This window comes from Gossypium arboreum, chromosome 4 (genome assembly GCF_025698485.1).
Source record: "Gossypium arboreum isolate Shixiya-1 chromosome 4, ASM2569848v2, whole genome shotgun sequence".
Taxonomy (NCBI): domain Eukaryota; kingdom Viridiplantae; phylum Streptophyta; class Magnoliopsida; order Malvales; family Malvaceae; genus Gossypium; species Gossypium arboreum.
In genome coordinates this window covers 65,183,064-65,203,125 of record NC_069073.1, presented here as the reverse complement: position 1 = coordinate 65,203,125, position 20,062 = coordinate 65,183,064, and the positions used below count along the sequence as shown (strand labels likewise).

Genomic DNA, 20,062 nt, shown 5'->3' with positions numbered 1-20,062 from the left:
AAACGGTAAGTTAATATGTAATTTCTTTAAAAGTTTAAGGAATTTTCTGAATTGTTCATCTAAGTGGTCTTTCCTTGTCGCATTTGGGTATGGTACACTTGGTTTGTACTCTTTACTTACCTGTTTTTGGTCATTGTGGTCAACCTCACCTTTACCTTTACTTACCACAGTCTCTTGCCTCGATTCTGGTTCAGGTGCATCTAACCCTTCCTTATCTTGAATGGTAATTGCGTTGAGTTGTTCCCTTGGGTTAGATTCAGTGTTACTCGGTAGGCTACCTTGTGGTCATTCAGATATTAATTTGGTGATCTGTCCTATCTGAGTTTCGAGCCCTTAGATCGATGCTTGTTGATTCTTAAGTGTTGTCTCAGTATTCTAAAAATGAGTTTTTGACACCGAGATGAATTTTGTTAGCATCTCCTCAAGGTTTAGTTTTTTCTCTTGTTAGTAGGGTGGTTGTTAGAAGCCTAGAGGTGGTGGTGGTCTCTGATTTCCTTGGCCTCCCCATGAAAAATTTGGGTGATTCCTCCAACCTGCATTGTAAGTGTTACTATAAGGATTATTTTGAGATCGAGGATTATTACCCATGTAATTTAACTGCTCGTTCTCTATGTTGTGGCCATAGGGTGGGTATTCTGAATTGCTGGATCCACCTCCACTTGCTTCGCAATGCATTACTGGGTGAACCTGTGAAGAACCAAGAAAACTGTCAATTTTTCTGTTCAAAAGTTTTACCTGATTAGAGAGCATGGTGACTGAATAGACGTTAAAAATGCCAGTTGTTTTTGTTGGTTTTGTTCTCATGACTTGCCACTGATAAGTATTCAGTGACATCTCTTCTATAAATTCATAAGCATCCTCAGGTGTCTTATTATTGATAGTTTCTCCAGCAACTACGTCAATCATCTGTTTAGTCAAAGGATTCAGGTCATTATGAAACGTTTGAACCTGTAGCCAGAGTGGTAACACATGGTGAGGGCATCTTCTTAAAAGGTCCTTATATCTCTCCCATGCATCATAGAGTGTTTCTAAATCCATCTGCAGAAAAGAAAAGATTCATTATGTAATTTGTCTGTTTTAGCCGGCGAAAAATATTTTAATAAAATTTTTTTGGTCATTTGTTCCCAAGTAGTATTGACCCTCATGGTAATGAGTTCAACCACTATTTAGCTTTGTTCCTCAATGAAAAAGGGAATAACCGAAGGTAAATGGCATCATTAGAAATGCCATTGATTTTAAAAGTGTCGCAAAACTCTAAGAAATTCACCAAATGGGCGTTTGGGTCCTCATCCTGCAAACCATCAAACTGAACAAACTGTTGGATCATTTGAATGGTGTTAGGTTTCAGTTCAAAATTATTTGCAGCAACAACAGGCCTAACTATGCTCGATTCAGTTCCTGTTAAAGAAGGTTTAGCATAATCATACATAGTACGCGGAGCAGGATTCTTATTAGCAACAATCACAGGAGGTAGCAGATTTTCATGGTTTTCAGCCATCTCCTCGGTTGTGGTGTGAATATCGTCCTCTTGCTCTTCCTCTGTGTATCTTAAGCTTTGCCTTATTTCTCTTCGTTTTCTACGAACTGTACGATCGATCTCACTATCAAACAGTACTGGCCCCGACGGGTTTCTTCTAGTCATACATTATAAAAACCTGCCAGGACTGAATAAAAGAAAAATTAGAAAAGAAAATAAAAATTTAAATTACAAATAAAGTAAAATGGTTAAAGTTATAAAAATCGAGTGTTCCTAATATCTTAGTTCCCTGGTAACGGTGCCAAAAACTTGATACGTGATATTCACGACAGGTTTTAAAAATTTATAATTAATCATTCTTGAAACTAACTATTATCACAATGAAGGCAAGTGTACCTATTGAACAGTAGTATAGCTTTAGCAAGACTAGATTGTCGAACCCAAAGGAACCAAGAGTACTAGTAATTACTTTCTTTTTATTATCTAGCCTAAAAATTAAGGGATTTTTTTAATCTAGACTAATTATCTAAACTAAGAGTGCACAAAGAGAAATTGGAAAAAAGCTTTTGGGAAAACTCGATTGATTAAGACAATACCCAAGGAAAAATCCACTTATACTTCACTAGTTATTTGACTCTGAATCAGACGATTTATTCATTTGACTTAATCCGTAGAAATCCCTAAGTTATATTATTATCTCTCTCGAGAGTAATAATGCCTAAGCCTAGGTTAATTAACTGAAATCTCTTTCTAATTAACACCCTAGTGTTGCATTAACTTGATCTATGGATCCCCTTATTAGGTTTCACCCTAATTCGGCAAAATCTTGTCACCCTATCTCTAGGCATGCAATCGACTCCGCTTAATTATGACAAATTTACTCTTAGATAGGGACTTTTGCTCTTCTGAATAAGTGCATTAAATTGAATCAATATCCTGGAATAATAAGACAAGAATTAAGAACAAGAACAAGTCAAATATTTATCATACAATTCAGATAACAATAACAAGATCGGTCTTAGGTTTCATTCCCCTTAGGTATTTAGGGGGTTTAGTTCATAATTATAAAAGAAAACATCTCAGAAGAATAATGAATACAAAACATAAAGAAAACCCAAAACCCCTGAATGGAAATTGCAGGGAGATCTTTAGTTTAGATGATTAATCCGACCTCTGAGATGGATCAATCAGCTTCCCTTGAGTAATTCCTTGCCTCCTACTCCATGTGTCCCTTCTAAGTGTCTCATCAGGTGTTTAAATAGGCTTTAGAATGCCTAAGAGCCCTCAAAAGTGGCCTTTTCTAAATAGGACTATACTTGGGCTCGACAGGGACACGCCCTTGTGCGATTGCTCCAGCCCGTGGTCAAGGTTGTTAAATAGGCACGGGCGTGTAGCCTACCTATGTAAGTCGTGCTTCAATCCTACCAAATGGACACGGCCTTGTGGCTTACCTGTGTGAGGAAGTCCAGACCGTGTTGATTTCCCATGTGGGTCTTTTTTCTTCGTTTTTGGCTTATTCCTCTCTCTTTTTACTCTCTTGTGCTCACCTAAGTACAAAAAATGAAATTAAAGAATTAGGAGCATCATATTCACCAAATCTAAAGAGAAACCATCCATAAATGTGCTAAGCATGAGATAAAAATATGTATAAATTACGATTTATCAGCAAGCTACATGGATGCCTGGAGGAAGGAATTCTTAAACTTGACTCAGGGAGATTGATCTGTGGCGGAGTACGAGGCAGAGTTCTTACGACTCAGTCAGTATGCTAAAGGAATAGTGGCAACAGATTATGAACACTGTGTTTGGTTCGAAGATAGCCTTAGAGACAGTCTGCGGGTATTGATTGTTCCTCAGAGGGAGCAGGATTTCGCAGCATTGGTGGAGAAGGCAAAAATTGCTGAAGCTGTAAAGTACACTGAGCGCTTAAATAGGGAAAGAGAAAGGGGAAGAAATAAAAGGGATTCTTAGCCCTCAATTACGATCAGAGGCCAAAGAGAAAGGCCAGAGTGGATGGGCCGGTCAGAACGGGGCCTCCTGTTGCTACTACTGGGTTACCTCCATGTGTTATTTGTGGAAAAGATAATGCAGGAGAGTGCTGGAGGAGAACAGGAGCCTGTCTAAGTTGTGGTTTCATGGATTATCATCTTAGAGAGTGTCCTAGAAGAAAGGGTCAGAGGCAAGTCTTTGGTAGAGGTAATGTACAGCCACCGAGGGGTGGTTAGCAGCCGCCTAGAGGCCGTGGTCAGGCTAGGGGTGGAAATGGTTTGGGTCGTGGAGCACCAGGAATAGGTGCTGATCATGCTGAGGTGAGGCAGGCAACTTTGGTCTATGCAGGATGTCGTCAAGAGGACGAAGATGCTCCAGAGGCTAATACTGGTACATATTTTACCCATAGTGTGCTACTTACCTAATTTGGAATAAGAGTACGTAGCGGGAGCATGGTGTGTAGTCTATGTTATGCGGCTGTACTGATAGTTGGAAATTTTGAGGATGAAATTTCTCTAAGGGGGTAGAGTTGTAATGCCCCGAATTCTAGCCCTAGAAAGGGGGAACTGTTATTAGGCGGCTTATAATATTTTAGCTAAGCAAGAAAGTGACACAAATTGCATGTTTGGTGTGGTGGTTAAGTGAATTAGGTGTGTTTGGGAGTGTTGGAGAAGTCTTGGGTTCAAACCTGGGCTTTAGCAAAATTTTTGGTTTTAAGTAAATTAAACCCTGAATGTTAGGTAGTAAGCCTTTAAAATAATTAAGGTTAAAAGGTGACGCAAAGAAGAAGGTGGTCAAGTGGCAAGGAGGCGTTAGGAGTGTGCATGTGTCCAGAGGTTCGAGTGTCGCCATAGTATTATGATGGATATTTATTTTGCTACATGGACGGCTATTATTGGAGTTGGTTTTAGACTCTAAGTTGAAATGTTCATGAAGGAGTTGTTGGAGTGATTTATGGAGTGATAAGGGGAGAGATTCAAGGAGAAGATTGGGGAAGGTTTTGTGGAGAAAAGTTAGGAGTTTGATGAGTTGACAAAAATGTGCGGAAATGGGCATTAGGGGTGTGAAAATTCGGCTAAGCTAGTTTTTCCACTCTCTTTTGTTCAGTTTTGATCACTTTTGTTTTGAGGAATCTTCCTTTTCTGCTGATTTTTTATGAACTAAAGTGCCGAAAGTAGTCTCTTATTTTGGTTTCCATTTTGGTTGCTGGCAGTGTCTAATTGACCATTTGGGTAAAGTTTTGTGTATTGCCCAATACCTCTCTTAACCTCTATCGACTGCACTCTTTCTTTCACCTTTTTTACATTTCATTTTTTTTATCGATTTTAGTCTCTTTTCTCCCCATCTTTCTCTCTATTTTCTATTCTCCTTTCCTCTCGATATTCTGATTTCTTTCCAATAAAATACCCTCTATCTCTTGCTTGCCAACCTTGTTTATCTTGTCCTAATTTGGCCGAACATTCCTTGTCCCATCTCTCCCTCTCTATTCTGGTTCTACAAGAGTTCTCGATAAGACAGGATCGTGCGGTTTTAGGTATTCCTGAGGAGCGGTGAAGTACAGAAGTACTCAAGTCGTTAAACCCTTTCTTCCATTATTCTATTAAGGTAAGAGCATTACCTTTCTTATTACTTGGGCATAGGATGAATGCCCCTATATCTCTATGAGATTTATGTCGTGATCCTAGGCGATCTCACCTAGTATGATCTTTTGATATCGTAGATTATCGGTAAGTAAGGTGGGATCGGTTTTAGTCTACTACGATTTGGTGGAACAGGCCGTGGTTTGTTCGATTGAGGTAGATAGTATTATTGGTTTGGGATTAAGAGTCTATGAACTCTAATAAGTGAATGATTGATTGAATGTTTGGGATGAATGTAGGTTGGAGTACTCGCGGATCCTTCGCACTTGTTCGTAAACAAGTGTGTAACCACATCCTTCCTCAATGTAGGTCGACAAAAGCTAAAAGTACAGCCACAGTTGCCACAAGAGCTTGTGAACGTACGTGTGGAAAATCTGATACGATAGTAGAGGCCATCTTGAGCGATCTCATTGGCTTAGCTAATTTTGGGCCTAAATGGGTCGTGTGGCCCAATGGGCTCTGGGCCCTATTCGAGTGTTATCATAGATATGTGGAAATATTGGATCGGGATGTGTTGTTTACATGGCTAAAATTTTAGGCTTAGCGGGCCATTTGAACATGTGGGCCCCACTTGGGCTTCGTAATTAGCTTTAGGCCCAATTGTATGTTTTGATTGGAAAAAGGGTTGCACGAGTCATGTGAGAAGACTGTGGACCTACAAACAGGTCGGTAAGTGTACCCAAACCCCTATTAACAAAATGGCCATTATGCCCTCGAAGGGAAAAATGACTAAAATGCCCCTATATGTTATGTGATTGTTATTTATGCCATTTATGATATGTTTCATTCATGTGATATTATGCTGCATGGGGAATGGGATCATTGATTTGGAGGAAGTATATGATTGGTTAGGGTCGCATCATCGCTTGACGGCTGTGGATCCACCGATGGCTTAAAGCCGTTATATGATTGGCAGCTCTGCTACAAAATTAGTTAGTGCCGCAACCGGTGCTACAACAAGAGTGTAGGGATGGGTGGGTAGATTAAATTCCCATAAGAGTGTAATAGCCCAAAATTGGGTCTAGTTGGAACAGAGGTTTCGGGACCACAAAATCTGAGATAGAAATAATTATTTTATGATTATTTTGAGGTCTATGATATGATTGCATGATTGTGTGAAAATTTCGTGAAGAAATTCTATGCATAAAGTGCTCAATTTGAAGTTAGGGACTAAATTGAATAAGTTGCAAAACCTGCATTCTAGAAGTTTCTAGTATGAAATTGCTTTGAAATATTAATTAGGAGGTCTTAAATAGCAATTTGACCAATTTCTAAGTGATGGACAAAAATTGGACATGGATGGAATTTTTGAAAGTTTAGTAAGGAAGGGCATTTTGGTCATTTGGTAATTAAAAGAAATAAAAAGGGAAAATAAAGCCAAAATTGACTCATCTTTTTCAGGGAGGCTGAAATTAGCATGGGGGAAGCCATGGCTAGGGTTTTCAAGCTTTCCAAGCTCAATGGTAAGTCCGTTCTAACCCCGTTTTTCAAGTTCTTTACGTTTTTGGAATCCCAGTAATTTAATTAAGCTTATTCTAGCAATAATTTAAGCTAGGGTTCATATTTGGAAAAATACCCATAGGTGAAATGTGTTTATTTTTCTATTTTATGATAGAATATGAGGTTTTAAATTATGTTATACAACTTGTGCTACTCGGTTTTGAGTGAAAACGAGTAAAAGGGCTTAATCAGTAAAAATACCTAATAGTCATAAGTATATGTTAGAGTGAGAATTTGATGTTGCCATAGAAGGGAAAAGTGATCATCATGTCATAAAACCTAAGAATAAGGGATGAAGTTTAATTCCCGAGCCTAGGGGGAAAAGTGTAAATATGCAAAAGTTCAGGGGCAAAATTTTAATTTTTCCAAAGTTTGAGTTAAGGACTATTTTGAATAGTACATTAATTAAATAAGTAAAATATGATGTTTTAGATCCCGAAAAACGAGATTTGAACCTAGAATGAGAGAAAAATCAAAAATTAGGAAAGTTGGTAAAATGGTCGTTTTAGTATCAAGGTAAGTTCATATGTATAATAAGCATTAATTTATGCATGTTTCAATGTAAAATTGATATATTTATTATAATTTTCGAGGTGTTGAAAGTATGTAAGTTGGTATGATAATAATACAAACAATAATGTTGTAATTTATATTTGAAAGTTAAATTTAGTGAATTAATTGAATTATGTTAAACTAAATGATTATGGTGCCAAGTTTATGAATTGATTTAAAAATATGTCTATGGTACATGAAGTGCATTGAATTATCATACATAAATGTGATTTCTATGATTATGGATATTATGGGAAATTGTAAGTTCATATGATTTTTAATAAGGCAATGTGTAATTTAATGTTATTGCCTTGATATTAAATGAGATGTAAGTTTATATGTAAGTAATACATCAATATTACTTGTATTATGATATTTTATAATAATATTGGAAATATGTTTGTGGATAATTACTTGATTAGTGAAATTGTTGGAAAAGAGAGAGAAATCCCGGTTGAACCTTCGAAAAGATTGGATGATATAGATAGTATGTAGCTAGGTCACATGTATGGTGCTGGGTGCACATCATGTGTACAAGAGAGCTACAAGACATTATTATGTAGCTAGGTCGCATGGGTGATACTATGTGTACACCATGTAGACAAGAGAGCTACATGATATATGTAGCTAGGTCGCATGCGTGGTTCTAGGTGAAGGACACCATGTAGACAAGAGAGCTACAAGATAAATTGGCTAGGTCACATGGGTGGTACTGAGTGTTCACCATGTGTACAAGAGAGCCGAACTATATGATGGGTGGAGCTATGTGCTGAAACCACCAAGTATCGAGGATAGATCCGAAGTGTTCAACGGGAGACTCTCTATGTATTGCTTTGTGAGTTTTGTGATGAATAAGTGTAGGAACTTGGTTATGTGAATGATGTGTTCATTAAGTGACCAGGATGTGGTAAGGTTATAAACAAGTAAGTTATACATGAGGATGATTTCATGGTGACCTTGTGATCATGGGCCTATACTTGTGATGTATGAAATGTGGTGAAAATGATTTGTGATATGTATGTTAAAATGGGGTTAATACAAAGAAAGTGTGAAAGAGTGAATTAGCAATAATAACTGTTTGACATGATTTTGAAAAATCACCAAAAATAGTAGAAAATGAATCAGAGACTCAATGAGATATCAAATTAAATCTTAATGCGTCTATTTTCATATAAAAGAAATAGAGCAAGAAAAGGAGTTCTATACTTTGAGATATTTATGTTTTTGTGAGACTGGTTCAGAATGATTATGTGATCCCCTGTTCTGACTTTGGAAAATCAAAACAATTTGAATAAAAATTATTAGAAGATTAAAATTATATTTTTAAAATCCCTAATGAGTCTATTTTCAAGATAAATCAACAAGAACATTATTCGAGTTCTGTACTGTGAGATAATTAATTTTTAGTGAAGAGAGGTCAAACCTATCAGAAAGTGAAATAGGGGAAATTTTAATGAATAGACTGTACTAATTGGCTAAACCAAAAATTATGAAAATTGGTGGAAAGATATGTGAGTCTAGTTTTAGGGGAAATTTACGGATCTTAATTTGGAGCTCTGTAGCTCGAATTATAAATAAGTAAGTGACTATGACTCGTGTGGACAGTTTGATGTGAGCATTTATTAGTAAATTGTGAAATCGTACTTACAAGAATGCTATATACATTAAGGATGTGGAATGGAGAGAAGGAGGAGGAAAATAAATATATGTGGAATACATGGAAACTATGGTATATGAAATATTAATATAATGAAATAAATGATATGTGTTTATAAGAAAACAGAAAGAGAATGATATGTATCATGACATGTATATATATATATGACAAGTCTCAATGTAATGCTTGTTGGGTATGGAGTTGAATTGAAATGTTTCAGGCAAACATGTTATTTTGCGCATCTAAATTGTGGTATTTTATAAAGATATGATCTAGTTTTAAATATGAATACTTGATGATTAAGCTAAAGATATTTGGTAAGATGATAATCTTGGTATAAATGTATAAGTGGTACTATAATAGACAAGGTAAAATGAGTATGAGAGACACATGTATGATGACATACAAATGCTATGTTTGTGGTTTAATTGAGAATATTTAATCATTAAATGAATACCATGTTATATGCTTTTGATTTTGTATAAGTGTGTAAGAGATTAAGGTTGACTAAAGCTTGGAAAATAGCCTAGGTATATTCCACACAGGCAGAAACACGACCATGTGTCTCAGCCATGTATGGAACACGACTTTGGGACACGGGCATGTGGAGCCTTAAAGCATAACATTTCCAAGATTTTCGTAAGTTCTCGGTTTAGTCTCGAACCCTTTCTAAAGTATGTTTTTGGGCTTCGTAGACTCAAATAAGGGACTATGTGTAAGTGAATGAACGTTTTGAAATATGAATGAAATTTTATAGTCCGTATTTTAGTTTAATGTTTGTATGTTTGTCTGGTAATGTTTCGTACCCTATCCCGGCCTCGTGTACGGGTAAGGGGTGTTACAAGGAGTGTAGGGTTGGACGGGTTATGAAGTGCAGGGTTGGTTGGGTATTTGTGCATTGCATAATCTGATTCTAATTGTGACATGGGCTCAGGCCCAACTGAGGCTACTATGGACTAATGCCCAAGTGTCATTGTTATTGTAATGGGATTAGGCCTAAACTGATGTGATGCATGCTTTTTGATCGATTAGGGTTGTACACACTGATTTTTCATAAATTCACCCCCTCCTTTAAATTTTTTAGGTAATCCTCAGCAGGCGGTTCGATGTATGGGAGGACTCGGAGGTGGCGACACTACGAACGGCTTTAAATTTTTGTATTTCCTTTTACATTTCTTAAATTACTTTCTCTTTGGGTTTTTGATGTAATAAGGCCTTTTCTCTAATTTTCTAGATTTTAATTTGAGGGTTTTAACTATTATGATTTATTTCTGTTAAAGGTAGAGCGCAGTTTTCCAAAAGGATATCTGTTTTCAAAACATCACATTTTTGCAACTTTGTTGAGATGCTTCTGCAACAAACATGTTTTGTTTTTCAAAGTAAGCCTGGTTTAAAATGGTTAACAAATCATTAAGTTGACTTTAACAAAGAGGCTTTTATCTTTCAAGCGATATTTATTAATAAGGCTAAGTTTTTCGAAAAAGCATTTAATGTGACACGCCAAATTCGGCCATAATGTCTAGGCTAGGTTTGGGGTGTTACATGTGTTGCGAGAAAGTGAAAAATAAGGTATGGGTCCTAAACTCATAAAATTGTTTGCAAATATTAAATATAATGTTATATTTGATAAATTAGCTTACTGATTGGATTGGCTTAATAGCCAAATTATTGATTTTGTGAGTGGCCAAACTAGGTATGTTTCGAGCCTTAAAAGATTAACATGTTGGCAAGATTGCTAGTTTGATAGTATGAATGTTTGATTGAGTTTGTAATTGCATATTTGAGTTATGAGATATGAGAATGTTTGACTGAATGACATAATGTGTTGAGATATTAAGCTTTTGTATGATTTAAACGCATGAGATATTTGTTATATTGTGCATTGAAATGGGTGCTATTTATGCACAGTGAAAATATGTACAGTATGTGAAATTTAACGATATTGATTGGTACCAACTCAATGGTAATTTGAAAGATTGGAACACTGTTTCCATTTACTAAAAGTATGTGATTATGTATGAGATTGTGTGACATATTGCTTATGCATTGGGTTGGGATTTTGTGGTTGACGGAGGAGTTCTGTGGAGTACCGACGAATATTAAGTCTGTATTATTTGTAGTCAGTGCACTGCACCTGGAGTATCGAGGGGATTGGCAATTTTATCGCATATTATATGTTATTGGCAATTGTATCGTACTATTTGATATCCGGAAGATTTTTTGGATTATTGATTGTTTGGTGGTTTTACCACATCGAGCTATGCTCATAATGTTTTGGAGTTTGGCAGACGGGTTCTGGGGAACTCGTGATGTGTAGCGGATGGTATGGGTAGAAATGTTTTTGCATTGCATCATGTGCATAACATATTCGAATGTTATTGATTTATGCTATGTATCGTATTTTGTTTTACTGAATGGTGAGTGTTACTCGAATGAATGATATCCCATGTTCATACACCGTTTGACATCAATTTGGTAATGACTATGTAATGATATGAAATTCCAATGATGGTTTTGTGTTCTTCGGTTAATGCTAATATGTTTCAATGTATTCAATATTTATGTTTTTGACCTTTTAAATAACTATTCGACTCACACTGAGCTTTTCATAAGCTCACCCCCAATAGTGTTTAACATTTTAGGTAAACCTCAAAATTAGGATAGGACTTAGCATTCGGAGAATCACCTTGGACCTCAAACTATTTTTAATAAGTATTAATCAGTTTCTATTGATTTGGGTTTGTAATTTTTAATGACTTTTGGTATATGGCTTGCAACTTTTTTCTGGGATTTTTGCATGCATGAATTACTCAAGCATAATAACCGGATAATGCATTATATTGGGCTTAAGTAAAATTTGGTAATTTTCTATAGTTTCCACTACATTGCAAATGGACTGTTTTTGAAAAACAAACCGATAAGGCAACTACTTTTCCAAAATGACTTAAAAAATGGTTTTTTCGCTGCAATAGATTAACATCGAGTTTTTTTTTTAAAGAAGAGCAACAAGCAAATGATTTTTCTAAACCAACTCTATCAACAATAAAATGAATCTTAAGCATACACGACCTAATGAATGAATTCTTTTAAGCTAACTCAAAGTACAACTATAGTTTTCTCTAAAATGAGTTTATTTAAAGTCTTCAAAAGTAACGTAAGTTAGCTTAGCCATTTCAATGGCTAATGTAGCCTTCTCAATCTAGCCATAATGTCTAGGCCGGGTTTGGGAGGTTACAGTATTTGGTATTTATAAGTACTAAATGATTGAATAATGAATATGGCATGTTTATGAAATTAAGTAAAATAATGCATGTTTAGAAAATGACCTTATTGATGATTTGATAAAGTGAAATATGGCATAAAATTGAATGGCACATTGTAGTATTTGTGTTTTGTATTGGTTGGTAATGAAATGGTATGGATATTTCTTGGTTAAGAGTTGATTTAATTGCTCATTTATGCTATGTTTTGGTACCATTGAGTTTGGTGAAGGCGTGCACAAGTTTGGGTCACAAATTGCCTTGGTAAATAGCCTATTTTGTCCAACAGGCGTGTGTCTCAGCCGTGCATGATACATGGTCATGTACACGGTCGTGTGTCCCTTGGTGTTGAAATTAAAATTAAGTTAGTATGCTCTATACGGTCGTACACACGGGCGTGTGACTTGGCCTTGTGGTTTAAGTCAGTATACCTTATAAGTTTGGCATGGCCTAGCACACGGCCTGGTACACAGACATGTGTGGCCATTTTTAGGGCACACGGGCTAGTCACACGAGCATGTGTGTTGGTCATGTGACCCAAGTCAGGGAGTTAAATGGGGTTGGATACGGGCTGGGACACGGCCATGTGATCCCATTTCAAATGTCCACACGGCCTGTGTAACAGCCTGATTTTTGGCCTAGTCAGAATAGTGGTTTTGGAACCACTAACCCGAGGTTAGAGAAATTATTTTTAATATTATTTTATGTGTTATAGCATTTTTTATGAGTGCATGAAAATTTTGGTGAAATAATTTTAGCGGTTGCATGCTCAATTGCGAAAAAAGACTAAATTGCATAAAGGGAAAAAGTTTTGTTTTTATAACAAATGGTGTTAAATAGCTAAAGAATCATAATTAGGGGTCTTTAAAGGGAAAATAGACCCATTTCAATAGGTTGGCCGGCCATAGAGACAAGAGGAGTTAAAAAGTAAAAAATTTAGTAGGGTTGGTATTTGATGACATTAGCTAATTGAATAAAAAATAAAATCAAAGGGGTCATCTTTCTTCTACATATTTTCCACCGAAAATGGAAGTGAAAAACCCCCATGGGAGCTTGAAAATTTTCAGCACAATAAACCCTTACATGTAAGTCATTTTGATGGTTAATTTTGTTGATTTTTGTACTTTTGGGACTCTTGTAGCTTAATTTAGATAATGGAGGGACTATTTTGCAAAATAGTTGAAAGTCTAGGGTTTTTCCATGAGATTTTTCATGTTGTTTGCTGAATTTTTATGGAAGAAAATGAATCTTGGCTGTAAAACATACAACTTTTGTGAAGTAGTTTTCATGAAACCCTAACTAAAGACCATTTTGCATAAGTTATAATTTATGTGGTAAATGTGTGAAATAATGGAAATTGTGGGCTGTTTCTAGTATAAAAAGAATTCGGCTGGGCTTGGTTAGTGAGAAAATTTGATAAAAATCGATTTACAAGCCTAGGGGTAAAATAGTAATTTTGTAAAAGTCTAGGGGCAAAATGGTCATTTTGTCAAAATATGAATTATGAAATGCATTAATTAATATGATGATTAAATTAGTGAAATTTTATCATTTTAGATCAAGAAATACAAAATCTGGGCCTAGACCGGGGGAAGGGCAAGCAAGTAGACTAAATGTAACTAGTCGCCCACTTTTTGTATACTGAGGTAAGTTGTACGTAAGTCAGACAACTTTATCATTATTATGTGTTGAATGATTAATTTTGTGTAATATGGTTGAAATTGCTTATGAAAAATGCATGATGAAATTTAATATAGTAGAGTCCCGATTGAACCTAGGAATAGATTGGATATCCATGCCATGACATTTGGGTGATATGTGTGCTAGTGTAAGACCATGTCTGGGACATGGCGTCAGCCATGATATGAGAGCCAGTGTAAGACCATGTTTGGAACATGGCATCGACAATGTTGTGAGAGCAAGTGTAAGACCATGTTTGGGACATAGCACCGGCGTTGATATGTGAGCTAGTGTAAGACCATGTTTGGAACATGGCATCAGCAATTCACCCTCTTGTGTAAAGCTTGTCAAATATCCTTTAGTATTCCAAATGGTTTCACGGGTTATTTTAAAGCTTATGATAATGACATGGAATGATATAATCATGTTATGAGTGGTACAGGTTCTTATTCGAAACTCATGAGATATGAGTCTAGTTATGTTGCCCTGATGGTAAGAATGACATGAGTAAGTTCTAGCTATGAAATGATTTTGGGACAATAATGTAATCTTTGGCTTATACTTGTGATATATAAGCACGTAGTGATATTTATCCTTTGTTCACTCAAGAATGTTGTATTGATTTATAATATACATGGTTGATGTTGTTACTTATTTATATGCAACTTACTAAGCTCTATGCTTACTCCTTCTCTTTTCCATCTTTATATAGTGCCAGAAAGCTAGTATCGGGGATCAAGGGATGTCGAAGGCATCAATCACACTATCACCTGAAGCTTTTGGTATAGCTAGTTTAAATGTTTTGATTGTGGCATGTATAGGGACTTGAATCTTTTGTTTAGTGTCTTGTTAGTTTAGCTACAAGTGTTGGCTCATATGATGGATGTGATATTCATTTTGTATAGGCCATTAATGTTGGCTAACATTGATTATTATTAAATGCATTTGATGCAAATTTCTCATGGTTGTGGTTGATTTGGTTATATGTGTTATGCTTGGATTAGTTTTCGTTGATGTTGTGTAGGTTGGTGCAAGTAAGGGTGGCAAAAAGGCTTGGGAAATAGCCTTAGTTTTTTCCACATGGGCAGACACACGGGCGTGTGTCTAGACCATGTGTGACACACGGCTTGCCCCATGGGCGTGTGGTATGGTCGTGTGTCCCCTGCACTTAAAAGTTGGCAAAAAAGAATGCCCAGTAATAACCACATGGGCAGGGACACAACTGTGTGTTTCAACTATGTGGAGGACACAGCCTAGTACATGGGTGTGTACCCTGGCCGTGTGCCCTTAAAGGGTTGCTGACGTTAGAAACAGAATGTCGAGGTTTTTGCACACGGGCTAAGACACAGGTGTGTCATGCCCGTGTGGGGGACACGGGTCACAAACATGGGCGTGTGCGAAGCCGTGTGATAAACCCTGTAGGTTCGAATCAAAAAATAATTTCACACGGGCTAGGGACACGCGCGTGTCCCCATATGTTCAGGCTTGTGAGTCACACGGGCCTTCAACATGACCATGTTGAGAAGACACACGGGCGTGTGACCCTGTCTACTCGAAATTTTACAAAGTTTTTCTAGAGTGCACAGATTAGTCCCAAATCAATTCTAAAGTGTGTTCGGGCCTCGTAGGCCCATAATAGGGACATTAAAGTATTGTGAAAAGTTTTAAATTGGAGCGAAACTTCATAACTAGGAAATATATGATTGTATGTGTTTAAGTCCGATAACACCTCGTATCCTATTTCAGCGTCGAACTCAGGTAAGGGGTGTTAGATTTAGTGGTATCAGAGCTATAGTTTAGTCAATTCTCAAACTAACCTAACATGAGTACAAGTCTATACATGCCATAAATATATTGTGATAGTGTGACGACTCTTGACAAATTTAAATTGTGTTTTCATATAGTAAATGGATTCTGATGGAGCAATGGCGGACAATGAAGAGAGTAACACGTCGGCTGCCGCTGAAGGGATTGCGCCAGTAGAGAGTGGGCCCATGACAATGAGTCAGGGAGGAGGGGCTAGAGAAGCCTACCTCCATATGATAGATGCTTGGTATTCGGAGTTTGTTCGTGCAAATCTGAACACTCCACCTCCCCCACCCCTCCAATCCCCCAATCTAACCCCATAGCTCCCCAATGGGTGGAGATGTTCAGAAGGGAGAAACCTCTGGTTGATAGAATTAGGAAGCAAGGGGCTGAGAATTTAGAGTGGACATAGATGATGACCCCGAAAGGGCAGAGTTCTGGCTAGAAAATACCATTAGGGTATTCAATGAGTTGTCTTGCACACCTGAGGAGTGCATAAAGTGTGTTGTGTCACTCTTACGAGACTCGGCCTACCAGTGGTGGAATACCTTTGTGTCGGTTGTACCAAGGGAAAGGATTACATGGGAGTTCTTCCGAGAGGAGTTCCAAAAAAAGTATATTAGTTAGAGGTTTATAGATCAGAGGAGGAAGGAATTTCTAGAATTGAAGCAAGGCTGAATGACAGTAACAGAATATGAGCGTGAGTTCGTAAGGCTCAGCAAATATGCTAGGGAGTGCGCATCTACCGAAGCCATCATGTGCAAGAGATTTGAGGATAGATTGAACGAAGACATTCGGTTATTGGTTGGCATCTTAGAGTTAAGTGAGTTTTTTATGCTGGTTGAGGGAGCTTGCAAGGCAGAACAATTAACCAAAGAAAAGAGAAAAGCTGATATTGAGTCTTGTGACTCAAGGAAAAGACAGATGGGGAAATCCCACCAGTCCTCATCTAAAAGATTGAGAGAGTTCACTACTCAACCGAATGCTTCAGTAGGATTCTCGAGTAGAAATAAGAATAAGTAGTACACGGTGTCTAAGGCTTAAACCACTTCTATCGTGAGTGATGGTAGTGGTCGACCAAATAGACCAGAGTGTTTACAGTGCGGTAGACACCATTTCAGTGAGTGCCGAGGAAATGAAAGAGGTTGTTTCAAATGTGGGTCACTAGACCATTTCATCTGAAACTATCCTGAAATGGGTGAGAAAGACAAAAATCAAGATGTGAGAGCAAGTAATGCTCCTTTGATAGGTAGAAGACAGATGAAAGAGGGACTAGCAGTAGAGTGTGCCTAGAGATTCTGCCGTGAGGTCCGAGGGTCAAGCGCCTGCAAGGACTTATGCTATTCGCACTCACGAAGAGGCATTGTCACTGGATGTGATTACCTCAACCCACCAACCGCTACTCTCCACCCGTACCAACCAAGCTCTCCATGTGGGGAATAACTCAACCCACCCAACCAAACTCTCCACTGGCAGCATAGCTGCTTTAACATATAACTGGAGGCCTAGCCTCTTTTAATAACTGGGGCAAAGCCCTTTTTGATAAACTGGGGCAAAAGCCCTTTTCGGTAAACTGGGGCAAAGCCCTTTTGCACTTCCTCCATCCATATAAAAACCCAACCCATGCGTATATGAATTTATCATGTGCATATCATACATATCATGTGCATATCATGTCAAATCATGTATATCAAAATCTCATGCATCAAATTCATAATTAAACCCTAGGGGTAAAATGGTCATTTTTACCTAGGAGCAAAACAGTCATTTTCATGTTATAAGGGTAATTTCAAAATTTTACCAAATATTAGGGTTTTCCATGTTCATTATCAGTTACTAACAATTTCATGTGTTTTGACAGCGATTCTAGCCCATTCTTAGCAAAACCGAGTTATTGGGCTAAAAACCCCTAATGGGCCCTACATAGCCGGATTAGTCATCTAGGCCCATTTATCCCATTTTCCATAACGTCTTAGCGGTATTAACGCGCAATCTGACAGGATTCCATTTTCTACCAAATTTACCCACATGGGCCCGGAAGCCGCCCGGAAGCCCATTGGGCCCAATTTCAGCCCTTCGAGGCCCAACTTACCATCGTGCACCAAATTGTGCCCTTACCTGTTCCAATGATCCCAATCATCGAACTTAGTGAATCTAACTAACCTATAAGCGTTTGCATGCTCACGAGTCCTCGAAATGCCAGAATTTCGGCATTTTGGTTTTTCAGCAAACATCGAGTTAAGCTACGAAAGAGGGTTCGTTACACACCTGATTTGCGATATTCCTTGATGAGATCTCCTACGCGATTTCTCCTATAATCAACCGCTTATAGATTAGATCATGTTAGTAATTAAACCAAATCGAAGACTACTTATTAACACTTACATATTCGGCCACCATCCCTAATGGCCCTAGAATTCATACCTTTACCGAAATTGATGACTAGATCTAGATTTAGTCACTCCGCTAATCCAAGCTTATCCAAATCGACACCCCACGCCTTCTTGCTCCTCCAACGTATCTACTCCACCATAGAACCCATACAAAAACAAATGAAGAAGCCGAATAAGGCTTATATCTCCAATCGGCCACCTCCCTAAACTATAGGGTTTCGGCTTTTGTCAACAGTTACTATTGAAATCGATTTAGAATATGAATACTTACCACAGTCTGTCTTCTTGAATCCGTTTAAAGCCTAGAAGATAAAGGGATTGGCCACTAAGAAGGGAAGGAAAACAAAGAGTTGCTGGTCAACAAGAAATCGGCACCACAGGTTTCAGCTTTTGTTACTTTTCGGGAAAAGTAAAGATAGAAGTAGTAGATGAACAGAAGGGAATAGTGAACAGGTTTCGGAAAAGAAAAGGAAGGAAAAGTGGATGGAAGGGTGGTGGTTTGGCTAGAGAAGAAGAAAGAAAAAGAAGAAAGGAATAAAACTATGGTTTACAGAAGAAAATGACACAGCTAAATTCCTAAATGCCGAAAATACTACCCTAACACCCCTCTGCCGAAATCCCTTCCCTAATCCCCTCTAATCGGCTAACTCTATCTCCCTCTCAAATCCCTAAAATCTCTCCCTTTATCCCTCCTTAATCCATGCGTTTGACTGATTCAAACTCTCTCCCACAGAGTTCCATTCGGCTACAACTCCTGCATGCTCAAAGCATAAAAATTAACATCACCTTTGCCATCACAGGGAATCGAACCCAGGTCTTCCCCCAACCACTTACACGCCACCTTTTTAGCTCCCTAGTGGCGTCACTTAGCCACTTTACCAGATGCTCTTTTTGTGATACATTTTACCCACAATTTTTAATAAGACCACCTATCCAAATCCCCTAAGTTCTTAAGTCCAAAATTCAAAAATTCTACCGGGTTTCGGCCAACACATGGGCCTTCCATAAGCCCATTTACACCCTACAATTATGAATTTCACAACCAAATAACTAATTTTAAAAACTTTACCAAAATATCGAGAATCACGACAAAACCTGAAAATCAGGATATTACAGTAGTAGTCAAATTTAATCATTTTCGGCCATAAAATATTAAAAATTCTACATTTCATAACAGCATATAAAAATAACATTTAATTACCAAATAAACACGTCTATTTGCTTATAAACTTACCTCAGACGGTACAAAATGAAATCGGACAGCTAGTCGACAACTTTCGTTTTTCGCCGATCCAAATCCGATTTCTTTAGTTCTTGATCTAAAAATATTCAAATTAAGCTCATTCAAACATATTTTCATTCAATTTAGTCTAAAAGCACATAAATAGGCAAATTACCATTTTACCCCTGACATTTACATTTTTTACAACTTAATCCCTATTGCACAAAATACAAAATACACCAAATTTCTCTATACTTATGTTGGGCCGAATTTTACCCACTCTCAAACAAGTCCATATATTCGATTTATTTCAGATTTTAGTCCCTCAAAGTATTATTTTTGCAATTTTACTCCTAATTACTCAAAGTCATCAAAAACTCCAATACAAAATATGTTAATCTAAAACATATCTTTCATTTTTCATCATCAAACAACAAAAATCACAAGCTATCAATAATGGCACAACTCAAAATATTCATCAAAATCAAAAATTTAAGCATGGGCTTTGTAGTACTCAAAGCAACGATCTCAAAAACGTAAAAATTATCAAAAATTGACAAGAAAACGAACCTTGATTGAGCTTCCAAATAGGCCGAACCCTAGCTTATTCTTTCTTCTTTTCTTTAAACTTATATTCGGCAATGAAAAATAACTAAGACAAATATGTAAACTTTATTTTATGTTTATATTATATATGTTATAATAATTGAATTACTTTTATAACTTTTTTTTTAATATAAAAATCACATGATATAAGTCTTAACTGTAACACCCCAAACCCGTGACCGTCACCGGATTTGACCACGTGGTGTTACCAGGCTTACTTCCCTTATTTCTCTCTTGGAATTATTTAATTTCTGTTCCAGGCAGGCTAGCTAACTGCGTC

General features: G+C 37.2%; 1 non-coding gene across 1 annotated transcript; it reads left to right on the top strand.

The window, feature by feature from the left end:
* Positions 1 to 964: 964 nt before the first annotated feature.
* LOC128292353 (small nucleolar RNA R71) lies at positions 965 to 1,070 on the top strand. The gene has a single exon (XR_008282337.1). It is a non-coding gene; the product is annotated as a small nucleolar RNA R71 (small nucleolar RNA).
* The last annotated feature ends 18,992 nt before the right edge of the window (positions 1,071 to 20,062 follow it).